The sequence below is a fragment of the Anser anser genome, assembly GCF_964211835.1.
Source record: "Anser anser genome assembly, chromosome: 1".
Lineage (NCBI taxonomy): Eukaryota > Metazoa > Chordata > Aves > Anseriformes > Anatidae > Anser > Anser anser.
In genome coordinates, this window is record NC_139720.1 from 175,574,078 (window position 1) to 175,589,745 (window position 15,668).

General features: G+C 35.6%; 1 long non-coding RNA gene across 1 annotated transcript in view; it reads right to left on the reverse strand.

The window, feature by feature from the left end:
• Positions 1–12,642, reverse strand: part of LOC310883705 — a 64,088-nt gene extending 51,446 nt beyond the window's left edge. The window contains exon 1 of the long non-coding RNA XR_014573674.1: positions 12,399–12,642. This is a non-coding gene — a long non-coding RNA (uncharacterized lncRNA). The remainder of the gene's footprint in view (positions 1–12,398) is intronic.
• Positions 12,643–15,668: the final 3,026 nt, after the last annotated feature.

Genomic DNA, 15,668 nt, shown 5'->3' on the forward strand with positions numbered 1-15,668 from the left:
TTTAATACAAGCTACTGTATTTGCATTTCTGACTCATCCTCAGTCTGCTGGTTCCAAGTACTGAAAAGTATCATTATATTCAAACATTTGGTAACTGAAAGGAGTAACCTTTCAAACACTGTCATTATATAGGCTGTCAATGTTCTTTTTCAGACTCCTTCTGCATTAGGATTCTACATAGCTCTGCATACTGCATATTAGCTGAAGTTTTCTTTTTTCTTTTTTTCACAATTCCTTGTTATCTAATAAGTGTATACAAATGTTAATAGACATATGACTAGACAAGTCAATATTCATAAACCCTGTGTGTATCTCTCACTTATTCAATGTCAGTGAAGTAATATAGTGGAAATTTAACATATTTAATAACATTCAAATGAGAAACATTTTCCAACTCCAGGTAAAATAAATAAATAAATAAAATCTAAAGTTATTTTCTGCACTTAAAAATTCATCAAGTTTATAGAGTAATTTATGGTGAGACAGCCCCTAAGCCGTATAATTCAAGTTTCAAACGCTTATCATATGGGTTCCCTGATCCAGATCTGCTTTATTCTGTTAGAAAACTTACAGTGAAATTTCTTCTCCCACATAAATGGCATAACTTCTATCACAGAGGGTTTTTTTTTTTTCACTTTCTGTTCCTACAAATATTTAATTAGTAACACAAAATGAAACTATTCCAACAAAGATGATAAATTCACACTTACAATAGCATGCAACTGAAAGCTTTTGTATATACTGTAAAAGAAATTTTCGGAACCCATTTATCCTGTATTTGAAGTACGATCTGTGGCAGTTTAGCTTCTTAACTATTAAAAGGAGAGCTATGCTTTGTCTCGCACCTATGATTGCACTGATAATGGTTTCTTTGATGTCTGCATATTGCTCCCCAGAAGGCATACCCCCAAATTCAATATTTCATCAGAAAAGTCCCATTCATGTCAAGTGTTTAGTAAGCATTACCTTCCCGTCTCTTATGCATGACCTAGTCTCACATGGCTGCCAGGAATAGGATTTAGTAGTCAATATAATCTTGCTGGATCACTCTAAGCAGCGCAAGAACACATGATGAATCTGTTTACTTTTGTCTGGTTCAGATTTACATGTAAAAATGTAGGAAGTGGTGAAAAAAGTCCAGCATGCTACCATCTGACACTTAAACTCATCTTGAGTTGAGGAACATTCAGTCCTCTGTTACAGTCCGAATGCCTCCCTTATTTACCAGGCCAGCTCCTTGGAATACTTGCCATTTTCTCCTTTTCTTTGTATAGTGTGTTCAAAATCTTCATGCACAAGGAAGAAATATACACTTTAAACCTGAATGACTTTGTTCTTGAAAAGCAAAAAGCAATAACAGAGACCCTGCAAGAGTGTGTTGCATATTCTGCTTTAGTTCTAGAGACACATTCTGCAACTTTAAAGGATGGTACTGAATAAATAAACGTATCATAATTATAAAAAGTTGCATAAGCTACTTCTTTATATTTTACAAAGTGACTATAGATTAAATCTCTTTCAAAATTGACTTTTTAATGTAAAATATTTTCTTACGTCTTACTTCCATTATATAAAATTCCCTCTTTAAGATCATATAAACAAGTAACTGCAGTGGACTTCACTGAATAAATACAGCTACCATGGGTTAGTTTAGGTATATATAAGATGAATGTTCCTAAGCTAATCAACACCATATTCCTAGATAATTTGTTTATTGCACCATCTACCTTAAAGTGATCATGATAGATTACTTTATACTCTAATACAAGGAAGGAGATTAATGGAGTATTTCGATGCAGTAGCTGAATATTTATGAATTTATGTCTGAATGTCTGAATTCAGTATGTCTGAATATGATCAGACAGATCATTGTGCTGGGTCTGGCTGGGATGTTAACTTTCCATGCAGCAGCCCATACAGTGCTGTGCTCTGCACTTGTAGCTAGAGCAGGACTGGTATCACACCAGTGTTGTGTCTATTGCTGCATAGTACTGGCACAGCATCAGGATTCAGCTGGAACTTCCCATGTTTCAGTTTGCGCCCAATGCCTCTTGTCTTGTTGCTGCAAAATGAAAAGACAAACATGATCAAACATGACTCTTCCCTTCATGTCTTTTTTTTTTCTTTTCTCTAAGAGTAGTTGCATGCATTTTCTGTAGGTTTTGGGATTGTTTTTATTTTATTTTTCAATTAAGAAGTGTAACAGATATTTGAAATGAACACCTTTCCTGAAACATTTTGGAAAATAATTATGCCATTTTACTGTAATGGACATGGAACTAAAAAGACATGGATAGTTCCACAGGTTCTGGGACAGATCCCCAGAACCCAGTTTCTCCAATCTTTTCTCCTATACAAATAAATATATATATATATATATATAAAGCTCTGACTGTCCCAGTAAACCACAGAGTTATAAAATCTGAGAACAAGAACTAATTTATAACATAGAAAAAAAAAATAAAATATTTAGTGCCACTAGACTCTGAGCTTCATCTTCTAGAGTGTTTTCTGCCTTATGTCACTACAGCTACATGATTTACTTTTACCTGTGTCCAGTTGCTTAAGTATATGTTTGTATTGAAATATTTGTTCACTAAGAAGTAAATATGCCTATTCCATTGACTACTCTATACCACATAATAGTAGTTGCGTGGAAATCTTCGAAGACTAGATGGATAATGAAAAGCCATTAACTGTTCCTTCAGATGAAGAGGTTTTTTCCCAAAGCAGGGGGTATAGTGTTCCCCTGGTATATTCCTAACTTAGATTTACATTTATTCAGATCACTTCTAGAAAGTAGATACATTAAGGTGGCTATAAAACATCTGCTATTGTAAATGAGATTCAAAAAAACTGTGACTACAGATACATTAGTATAAAAAAAAAATAACCTTGTCATATACACCGTTAGGTATCCACCCTAGGACAGTAAATGTAATTTATACTCCACATTTTAGTAATCACACCATTCAGAAATAGAATAACCTTGAGAAACAGACATTTGAACTTGAAGGAAGGAAGGAAGGAAGGAAGGAAGGAAGGAAGGAAGGAAGGAAGGAAGGAAGGAAGGAAGGAAGGAAGGAAGGAAGGAAGGAAGGAAGGAAGGAAGGAAGGAAGGAAGTTGATATGTATTCAAAGAATCATGGATTATCCTGAGTAGGAAGGAGCCTACAATGATCACTGAGTCTAACTCCTGGCTCCACAAAGGACCACCCAAATACCAAACCATATTTCTGAGAGCATTGTCCAAACACTTGAACTCCATCAGGTACATTTTGTTTGTGTTTTTCTAAGACTATACACATCTTTACGATTAAAATGCCCCCCGTCCTTTTTTTTTTTTTTCCTGATAACAGTTTGTGCAGCATATGCCTACATTTTACAGTAGTTATTATTACCATTATTTATTAAAATTACCCAATTTGGATTTAAGTCCACATACACCATACTAAAAATTTGCTCCATAGAAATCCAGCCAGCTTTTTATAGCTCCAAAGAGTATTTCTAACTGTTACTAATGGGTTTTCAATAATATTTAAATCCTTTCCTCAACAACGAAAGCATAGGCTGTCTCCAAGGCTGCAAAAATCCAAATGGATTGGAAAATTGAATAGGTGAAAATCCATTGTATCTCTTCCTCTCAACATTCTCTGTCCAGTTATATCTTCTTAGTTTTGAAATGAGGATAATCTGAAATATTGAAGGAAAGTTTTAGAATCTGACACCCCAGAAAAGAAATAATAATATAAAAAATCATCTACTGTCAAGGTTTTCTACTTAATAACTGAAGTTTTGAGCATCACGTTTTCAAGAATTGACATCTGTTCTATTTATAAGAGAAGATCTATGATGCTGACGCAGACAAAGCAAGAAATGGCCTTTGAGAAGCTGAGGCATTTAATCAACTGCAAAAGTTATTTACTGCAATATACTCCCATGTCACACATATTATTGCTATCAACAGGACAGTTTCAGAGAACAGTATCTTACAGAAAATGTATTTTTTTTCCCTTTGTGAGTGTTTAGAAGAAATGTGATCTATTTCCGTCACTGTCTTTCTGAAACTCTGAAATGATTGTGACAATGGGAATGGGGCTCACTTTGTATAAATGAGAAGCCTCGTAGTCTATAAACTACAATGATGGTAACTGTCTGAAAGCAGAAGAGGAAGAGGTATCCTGCAACAGTGTTACATCCAGTGAATAGACACTGGGTTGGCAAATGGTAATTATACAATGATTATTCAGTATCTACTACGTGTTTTAATTCTAAATTATTGTATAACCTAAAGCTTAGCTAGAAACAGTTTTTTTTTTCCTTCTTCCACTCTTACAATTTGTCCTTCTTGCCTCTTTGAGCTCTAATCCCTTAAAATGCCTAAAACCACACTACTGAATATCTCTGAAAATTACAATTTCTGTTAATATCAATAGGAGTGAAACTCTCTAGAGAGGTCAAAGTAGAACCCCTTTATACAGAAGATCTTTTGAAGGTTAAATCTGACGTCTGTAAAAAGTGCTGTAGGAGGACAGAAGCTTGTTTGCTCACATCAGTTAAACTGTGATAGACAGTTTAACTTTTACTCTGTAGCAAAATAAAACATAAGTACTGCCTTCTGAAGTGTTTGCTTTTATTTTTAAATATCTTGCAGTAGGAGTTCCCAATTAGCATGTTTGTAACACTATGGACATTTATTCCTGAAATAAGTATTGATGTAAACAGATAAAAAGACCCCTTGAATTCTTCATTCTGCGGTATACACCAAGTTCAACACTCTCAAGAGACTTAAATCTGTTTTATTTAAATGTCTTCTTAAACTATCCAACTCTTAAATGCATCTAACTTTTGGTAGGCAAGGAAGCCCTAAGACAAAGAACCTACAGTACAAACAACTTCCTTACTTACAACTTCCTCAAGCTCAAGCATCTCTCCTACAGCATAATACTTTTGAATTAAAAGATACTTTTTTCATAACCTTAAATAAAGAATATGACTCATTCTACTCAAGACAAAGATCAAGCACTGCAGAAATATCTCACCCTAACACTTAACAAGTGTCAGTCAAAAGCCCAGTAATTCACAAACTGCATATGCAGAAAAAGGTCATCAGAGCAAAAGCAGTAAAAGACAATAAAAACAACGGACTAAAGTACTTATTGAATTACCTAATTAAGTGGATAGATAACTCACAAATGATTTTAAAAGAGTCTATTTACTTGCATGACACAGAAGGAAATTCTTATGCCCTTCAGTATAGATTGAAGTGAAACTATTAGAAATACCTGCAATAAAACCCAGATGCTCAAAGGTCTCACTAGTACTGAATATACAACTGAACACATTAATATTGAGGAAAGATAAATACAAACAATATCTCTTTTTTTTTTCTTAAAGTTATATTTAATTTCCCTTCCTTGCAATGTAGGCCGCGGACCTTATTTAACCTCTGCCTCAAATTGGAAAAGCTTCTGACATCTTTCAAAGACTTCTTACACATTGTGTGTGTATATCCGCATTGCTGAACAAAAGAGGGACACAGGCGGGCATCCAGACCAGAGTTCAAGTGGCACAGGATAGTATGAGCCTATCCTGCTGATAATTAACTCACTCTACATGATTTGTAAGACAAAGTTATTCAGTATACACCAAAACTGAGACAGAAATAGTGATTACAATTTAATTATGCACAAGATCGAGGTCCAGAGATCAAGTTCACTGCTGAACCTTTTGTTTAATAGTAGACATATACTCTGAGAACCATCTGAACTTTTCAGAAATATTACTTTTTATTTAATAATAACTATTTTGTAGCATTCCACCTAACTCTATTAAGGAAAATGGGAAATATTGGGGAAATCACAGAATCACAGAATTATGCGAAATATTTCACCCAAGATCTTCCTGAGAAAATAGGAACAAAGGCAGTTTCAGGTTTGGGTCGCTCCATTCTTCTGGGCCTTACAACACATCCCAGAAGTGTGTGGTCCCACATATGCTGTCCTATATTCTTATGCCACATCTCAGAAGCAGAGCTTCTGATACCCCAAATTTATTGATACACACTTGCGGGCTGTGGGTGATACTGCAGGTATACTTTTTCAGATGAGGTGTTAGGTTTACCTGGTCTGATTTTGGTAGTGCTGTGCTACAGGCATGGCATCTGTGAGAAGAACAAGGGAGCTGCTCCATATTAGGTAAGAACCAGTTTCAGCTGGCTCCAAAGGGAACTGCCACTGGCCAGAGCTGAGCCAATGAGCTATGTTGTTTGCACTTCTGTGAGACCATATTTAAAAGAGAAAAAATGTGGCACAACAACACCTGAGAGAGAGCAGTGAGAAAATGTAGAGGGAAACAATCCTGCAGACACCAAGGTCAGTGAAGAAGGAGGGACAGGAGGTGCTCCTGGAGATGGAGCTGAAGTTCCCCTGCAGCCCATGGTGTACCATGGCAGAGCGGATCACCACACTGCAGCCCATGGAGTATCCCATGGTGAAGCAGATGGTCTTGCAGGAGCTGTCACCCATGAGGGACCCATGCTGGAGCAGTCCATTCCCAAAGCACTGCACTCCATGGTACAGACCCATATTAGACCAATAGTAGAACAGTTCTTAGAATCATAGAATCGTTAAGGTTGGAAAAGACTTCAAGATCAGCTGGTCCAACCACCACACTACCACCAATGTCACCCACTAAACCACGCCCCTAAGCACCAGCTCCAACCTTTCCTTGAACACCCCCGGGGATGGTGACACCACCACCTCCCTGGGCAACCTGTTCCAATGCCTGACTGCTCTTTCTGAGAAGAAATGTCTCCTGATTTCTAACCTAAACTTCCTCTGGTGCAACTTGAGGCCATTCCCTCTAGTCCTATCACTAGTTATCTGCAAGAAGAGGCCGACCCCCAGGTCTCCACAGCTTCCTTTCAGGTAGTAGTAATTCTTGAAGAACTGCAGCCTGTGGGAAGCCTATGTTGAATCAGATCAGTAAAGACGTCATCTGGTTGGAGGGATCCCAAACTGAAGCAGGGGAAGAGAATGAAGCTGCGGCAGAGACAAAGCATTATGGACTGACTGTATACTCTATTCCCCCTTCCCCTGCACCAATAAAAGTCTGTTTTTCCTGTAGTGGTAATTGGTGAGTGATCTCCCTCTCCTTATCTCAACCAGTGAGCTTTTTTACATCCTATTTTCTCCCCCTGTCTTTTTGCATGGGGGAAGTGAAAGAGCAGTGTGGTGCCGCCTTGGTGTTAAACTACCACAAATTTGAAATGTCCATCTAGTATGGACATTGCCTATCTACCCTCCACTGACATAATTTGAAGAAACAAACATGAACCTTTTTGGACTACATGGCCTTAAATTCAGTGAGTCACTCCCTGAGCAATATGGGAGTATTGTATTCTCCCATATAAAATGAAATGAGAAAATGTATTCTAATTAGCACAAGACAGCTCTTTTAACTAATGCCATAGCCAAACACCTATCTTTGTATCCCAAGATATTCACTACGCAGGAGTAGGTCAAATCTTTACATTAAAAATGCTGGATCTTTGCAAACTTCAGGAAAGACCTGGAATGAGCATGCTTGGAAACGCAAAACATCTTTTGTGGATTTATCTGAATAAATGCCTTCACAGCAGGTATCTTCTGAGTTAGTCACCTTCAAACCCATTATTGTCAATAGACATAAATAAGCAGTTCAATTTTGTCTGAAGAGGTGTACTTTAGGATGTCATGAATCACATTCTAGAAGAGGATTTTTTCTCCATGTAGTATAAATAGATCCCACACAGGCAAATTTGGCTTTCAGCTAAGAAAATACTAAGTCATGTAGTGAAAATAGAATAAACTTAGGCACAGTTTTGGGGTGTTTAAAGGCAAAATTTGATTTTTTTTCCTGCGAGCTCAAGGAGGCCAGAAACCTTCCATGAAGCAGAAGGGCAAAAGCTCACTTGATCTTGATTTTCAGTACAAATAAAGACCATTAAAGTGGGGCCTCACAATCCTGCTGACTTTTTGGGTTTTAAGCAGGAGGTGTCAGAAAGTTACCACAGGAATAACTGGCTTGTGGTGGCAAAGCATTCATAGCGACGTCACTTTTTGATCTTTCAATGTCAGCTCTTCCTATCATTGTGAAGCAGAATTCACCAAGTGTTGGATTGTTCACCCATTATTTTTCTATATGCATTTCTGCTTAAATTATTGTGTTTATTTCATCATTTTCCTAAGCCTAGGAAAGTTTTGTCACATAGTTGTGGCATCTGTAGGCTGAATCTAGTAAAGTGCGCGTTGCTGTGTGAGGGCAATAAGTTTGTTCAATTCACGCTTTAAGTTCTGACCTGCTCTTTTCAGTATTGTCAACTTAAGCTTTTTATTAAGGTAAGATATGTTTTTGTTCTTTTGTTTTATTTTTCAGGCCATTTTCAAAGATTATGTCTTACTGTTCACAGTGAATATTGTACTTTAGAGGACATTTCTTAATCTGAAGAGTCTTTTGAATGGGATATTTATTTATTTATTTATGGTTACTCTTTTAATTATTAATATGTGGAGATAACAGTACTTATTAAAGTGAATCAACATTTTTTTTTAATTGTTTGTTTGTTTTTAACTTTGCTGACGTTTATTCTTCACACTGAAATAGTCCATGCCAAGCATTTGCCTTAGGCTGGATTATTTTGTAACATTTGTGCCAAGAGGGATACAGAAAAGAAAATTGATTGTTTCAAAAATTTCTTACATCTACTTCATTGAGAAGCTCTCAGCAAAGAGGCTGATGTAGGGAAGACCATGGGATGAAACACACAGCTCAGGAGAAATTAGGTCCAAATAGACTGAAACATTAGTATTGAGACTATATTTCTGGGAATTCAAGAAATGTTGCTTTATTTTTCTGACTTCCTGAAATATGTTTTCAGGTATATTCAAATTTTTAGGGTTTGGGGTTTTGCTTGTTTGTTGTTTCATGTTTGTTTGTTTGTTTGTTTGCTTGTTTTTTCTAAAAATAGATGAAGAGTTGTATTTACAGGAGTAAGAAATTGCTTGAGAGAGTAGGATTGGTTCTTTTAAGTAGTTACTCTTCTGATACAATGCTTTGTTTTGTCAGAGGACACGAGTGAAACACTAATTTAACATTTTATATTCCTAAGTCAATACATAACCTTAAAACAGAACAATTGAACCTGGAGTGTCAATTATTGTTCTGGGCAGAGTGATCTGCAGTTGGCTTATATGGCAGATTGTTGCAGGTAAACACATTGTATGTTACTATTCTAATATTATCACAACACATTTTATTATGCTGGTATGTATTGTTATGTAAAACATCTCTGAAGCAGCCCTGAGAATGCTTTTAAACTCAGCAAAGGTGAAAGAAACCGTGAATTACCAAGATACAGTTCCAGGATAATTCCCCATGGATCGTGATCATATGTTATGTTCCAGAGGCAGTTAAATCTATCTATCTATTTATCTATCTATCTATCTATCTATCTATCTATCTATCTATCTATCTATCTATCCATCCATCCATCTATCTATATCTAAATAAATAAGTAAATAAATAAATAAAATAGTTAATGTGGTTTCATAAAACACTGATACCAAGCACATTATCAAAATTGGATAGTAGGGACTGGATTTCAGTAAATGAAGTTATAATATCTTCTTAAGTTAGCATTATGATTCAAAAATATCTTCAGAGGATTTTCACTGTTCATTATAATGCCTCAGTATAGGAAACTGACTACATTGCAGTATTTATGTTTCCCATATATGACATGGCAACCAAACACAAAAATCTAATCTTACTCTTTTCAGATATAGTACTAAAATTACATTCTTTCTTTCATGTTTTATTGCAGTTCATTGTTACAGCTGAAGGCATTCACTACCCATTCAGTATGAGAATTACATGTGCTTTGAAATTAATGAGCCAAAATGAATGTCAGACCTTACAAGGTTAATTTAAGCTTTTCCTGCCCTGTGTTTTCCTGGAGTTTTACATTATGCAAATTGCAGGTGATGATGTGAAGCTGAAGGAAAACCCACAAGTCATGAAGCCAGGTTACGGTTATGGAACAGAAATTAGACTAGCTGATGATCTGAAGAAATGACCCTACTTCGTCTTTCTCAGCAAGTTGTGCAACTTTTCTTCCCCCTAATGCAGGCTCTTTCAGAGCTGCTTTATCTCTTCAACGAGATTATTTGGGACATAAGATCCTTAGAGTTGAAAAGAAGAAAAAAAAAATCTTACGGGTTGAGAATTTTTGCCAGAAAGATAAAAAAAAAAAAAAAAAAGGAAAAAGAGGAAACTTTATGGTTATTTAAACTCTCAATTGGATTCCTGACAACTGAAGTGAAGTGCCTTAATATACTTTATTCTCTGTATAGAAGATTCATTGCATAATCACATTCCATTTGGAAAAAAAAAAAAAAAAAAGAAAGAGAAGATATTAACAGCAATTATTCTGTCATTCTGCATTACCATTAACTTCATAAACAGAAGACCTATGAGAAAAATAATAATACAGCTCTCAAGATTTGACAGTTCAAGTAGAAGGCCTTTCATTTCACTAGAACTGCTTCTGCTTGTACCAGTAAAGAACTGACCCTCTATTCCCAGTACACTTGTCATATATTCCACAGAACATTGAAGACATATTTTCTTCATTATGTACATGCTTTAAAGCTGTGACACAGTATTTTTAATGTTATTTTAAAATAATGTTTCTCATGTTTTAACCGCACTATGGTGGCATTATGTATACATGTTAAATGCATAGAGGTAACTATTAGTTCAATATGATTACTGACATGTTAAATATAAAGTATTATTTCAAGGTCCATCCTGAATTTTTCTCATGACAGAAAACTTAATAACTGTACATTCATAAACAATGTTAAAGAAGGTGAAGAAAAACTGACATTCTTTAAGTTAATAAACCATTCAGAGCATAAGAATAAAGGCTTGGCTACATTAATCGTCATTAAACATTACTTTCAAATTGTATGCATTTCTGTGAAAAGTGGTATAGAGACAAGGATGGTGTTGATGAACCTTTTCCACAGTATTTCTCTACCCCCATCTGCTCCTTATTCAACTTTATCTCCTCCTGCTCCTTACAGCCTCTAAGCCATTTCCTTATCTTATAGCTGATGCTTTGAACTCTTCCTGTAGCCAGGCAGTGCTTGCTGAATAGTGTGAGTAGCAAAAGCTCTACAGCAGCCAAAAGAAAGCAGATATCTCAAACCTTACTTGCACACCATTTGCAATAGCAACACACATTATGAGTTCACCATCCCTGTCCTCTGATCAGTTCTAGAAAATTTCTGCCACTGAACATCTAAAAACCCTAAGGCCCAGCCTTCTGTTTTACAGGCACATAATTATCGGTGTGAAAGATTAAATCTTCTTGTGTATGTTTCTCTTCCTGCAAGTATTTTTAAATAACAGTTACATAAACAAGGCTCATGCAACTAACCATGTATAGGTAGGAATAGTTAGATGAAAATGAAATGACAAGCCATAAACTATATCATGTCCATAGCTTTCCTACATATGCCCTGCAAACACTTCTTACTTTTGGGACTGCCTATTTCAAACTCAAAGTCTGTATCTTCATCGTCCCTTTTCATGTTTTCTTTTTGTAGTATGTGTGGGAATAAAAATATTGTTTTTGCATAGTTACATTGTTCAGAGGGAAGGAATGTGGTATTAAGATATGCTTGCAGTGATAAGAAAGTCTAACAGACGACCTTGTAAAATGCAGACAATCAGAATCCTTAGAGCAATTAGGTGGAAATCACTGTGTAAGAAACATTACCACCTCAAAGAGTATAAAAGTCAAAATAAATTTGACTTATAACAGGCTGGCAACTGGAAGCCATGTATTGTATGTGAAGCACCAGATAGATTGTGAACCTGGATTATCCAGTCAATGAGGAAACAGGGGAGGGTCCCGGTCATCAAGAAAAAAGTATATAAACTGTGTTATGGAACTAGTAGGTGTGCTCCTGCTTATGGGATGCCCGCCATTGCAATCGCAAATAAAAATGCTACTTCACCGAGATCCTCGCTAGAGCCTATGTTATTGGCTACAGAGTGTTTCTCACAGTATGGTATTCAGTTCACTACATGCCGGGGCTGTTTTATACATCCCACAACCGATCTCTGTAGCAAGAGAGGCCAGCTCTCTGTTTTGCACAGATAAAATAATTTCCCAGAGCAAGCCAGGATGTACTTGTAAGACCTGCTCTAAAAGCTAGATCCCTTCTTCCTCTCTGTCTGCTCCCTTCAGACTGGAAATTCTGATCATCAGAATGATTCAAGGGTCTAGTATGTTATTATTTGTTATTAATTATTGAAGCATAAGGCTAGAAGCAATTTTGTCTTACCTTCCTTCTTTCTCCCACTGGAGTTGCTTGTCTGAGCTGTGTTACATGCTGTAAGCCCACAAGAGTTTTATAGCTGTTTTGGCACAGGAAAGAGAAGACAGAAATCCATGGATCTGCAGAGAGAAGGCAGCAGACATGCTACATGACCTCCTTGTGCAGCCATAGCATATTTGTCATGAATGTATTCATGTGCTGTGTTGTGCATGGGGCTGACCTGTAAGAACCAGTCAATGCATCTTTAATAGCTACGTCCCAGAAGACACTGTGTTATGTAGCCAGTTCTTATGTACTGTTTGCAGCTAATTTTCTATTTTATATTCTATGAATGATATATATATAACCTGCCAGGGTAGGTGAAACTTTTGGAAGTGATCTCCTGAAGGCCTGGTAGCTCTGCAACTCCTGTCCACTAGCAAATGCATTGTTGTGGGCTTTTTTCTTTTATTAAAAACTTTTGTTTCGGTTTTGTTTTGTTTCTGTTACTCCCAGAAGGATTGTACAGCTATTCCTTGCATTGGTCATCTCATTTCATAATGAGAACATAGGGTTTCCATGTCCCTAAAGATTTCCTATAATCAAGTCACAGCTTTTACTCAGTGCACCAGTTTGTGTTTTGACATAGTGCTTGATATTCCCTGTGCACACAAAAGATTTTCTTACATATCCCTCTGCGCAAAAGATTTAAGTGCTTTCTGTTGCTGTTGTTCTGGTGTTCATGCAGAGAATTTTTTTTTTTTTCATTTCAAATATATATCACAGCAAGATCAAATTGATATATTTGTGCCAAAAGACATTACATTTCCTATGAGCAACTATTAAAGCAATAAAATTTAAGACAAAGATCTGTTAGAGTAAAAAACATATATAAATAAATAAAAGACAGTTATGTCAGTGATGTTGCCTTTTAAAGAAAAAAATAGAAAATTACAAAAATTACAGTGCTAATCATTCCACTAGATGAAAGAGGGGAAAAAAAAAAAAGAAAAAAAAAAAAGCTTTATTTAAAGCAATATATCTGGATTAGACATGGCACAGTCTATGGACTGTAATGACTGTATGAAGTATATGAAAGTCCTGGAATGCTCCTCCTGTTGCAGAAATTAATTAGTAAGCAAATATTTGTCCAAATTCTAGCCTCAGACATATCTTCTGCCATTTAAAGAGAAATGAAGACCAGAGGTATATATGAAAAAAATAAAAATAAAAAATCAGCCTTATTATGCTTATTGACTTAATCTGAAACTGTAGATATCTGTTTCTGTTGTTGGTGGTGTTTTTTTGTTTTGTTTTGTTTTTTGTTTGTTTGTTTTACTCTTCTATACTTAACAATTATTTCTCCATGGTAGTAACACATCACATTTCTTAAAGGAACCCACATCCTGGATGAGGATCTGTGTGCTCTCACACATCTTCAAGGACAGATTTCACTACTTTTTACATTTATAAATTCCCCTATGAAAGGTGCATCCCCACATATTCCTTTGGACTCAGAAATAGTTTCCATCTACTCTCTCTTTCTCAGTCCCAGTAACATTAATCAATTTTGTTATGGAGTCTACCTGCAGACTAACTCTGAATCTGGGGTTTACTTACCTGTCTTCAATGCATGTTTCTCTATTTCTGGATGTACAGAAACAGTGAATGAAACACTTCAGCATGTAGAATCCTTCCTTAAAAGATATGATATCAAATTAATAATAAACATTTTTATCGTTGTATTTAAAATCATTTATCCCTTCCTAAAATTCTCTCTTTCACTGATATAAGATGGAAAAAATTGAGTAAAATTGGAGCTCTTAATTAAGATTATTTTTTTTCACCACTGAGGCATCACATTTCACTGAAGGTATCACATTTCACTGAAACCTATTTAATCACATGGTGGTTTGTTATGGAAGTGAAAAAAAAAATCCTCTTTGCATTATGCACCTCTAAATTTGTCTTAATAAATAACCATTAGAGTCTGTTAACTTTTATTCTTCATTTTGTTTAAAATAATTGAACTGCACTAAAAATAATTCACTGTATTCAATCAGCTTTATGAGGTTGTGCTGTTATTCCACCAGCAGGTTCCACTAACAACAACAACAAAAAAATCACTTTATGTCATATTCCTTCTTCCCTTCTTCAAACTCAGTTATAATTACAGGCTCATATCTGGGTAAAATTACATGCATACTAAAGCTTACAATAGTATAACTGAGTGGTGTGAGGATTTTGCTACTGACTGAAGAGCAGAAGCAAGAAAAATAAATAAATAAATAGATAAACTTCCAGATTTGGCAAAATCAAAATTACTTCGCTTCATAACTAAACACTAGACAACTAGATTTAAATATTTGGTCGAAACGCTATGTATGTCTTCATTAGTAAATATAAGGAGTAAAACCTTAGAAAATCCCCTAACTTCTAACACCAAAGTGTGGTGGCACTGGCCATATCAATTTTTGGTGAAAATAATTTGATATGACTTCTGTGCTAAAGCAGCTTTGAGTGTATTTGTCATTAGCTGACTTCAGCATCATGACTGTACTCCCTTAAGAAAGAGATAGAAGTATCAAAGTGCACATTGTATGTTTTTCTTACCTCTAGGAAAAGTCGAGGCTCAAAAATATGGAGCATGGTGTCTTCATAGAACAAAGAAATAATAAGCAACATCCTAATTCTCTACATTGATTTTAAAAGACATTCCGAATTGTTAATTTAATTCTGTTTTTAAACCCAAACTTTCTGAGTTAGTAACATTTTTCTCATAACATACATGTGTGTAAATTTTTATACCAGGGCCTAAGTACAAGAGAATAGTGCTGCTAAATTCATTAAGTTACTACAAGTAGCTAGGAGTGAATTAAAGTTTTTGTCCTTTTCCTTCTACTTTCACAAACTGAAGCAAAATTGGCTTTAAACCAATATTCCCTCATGTACAGCAATAGCTTCAATGTAAGTGATGGAAATAAATAGTTACAAAAGAGAATGTTTTCACATCTCAGGAGAAAAAACAGCAGTTCACTTTTCTCTGTGCTGATGAACCTTGGCAAAAAGGTCAAAATAAGTCATCAGAACTCATAAGCTGACTGGAGCTTCACCACAAATTCACTTTGCATTAAAAATTTGATTGTGCTCTCTACAGCTTGCACAAAAACATCAGCTAAACAACTGTGGAAACAGTATACCAGAAACTGATGGAAAATTAAAACTTAGAGTCACCATGGGAACTTTAAGATCTGCAGAAAAAAAAATAAATAAATATAAAAAATAAAAATAAATGTC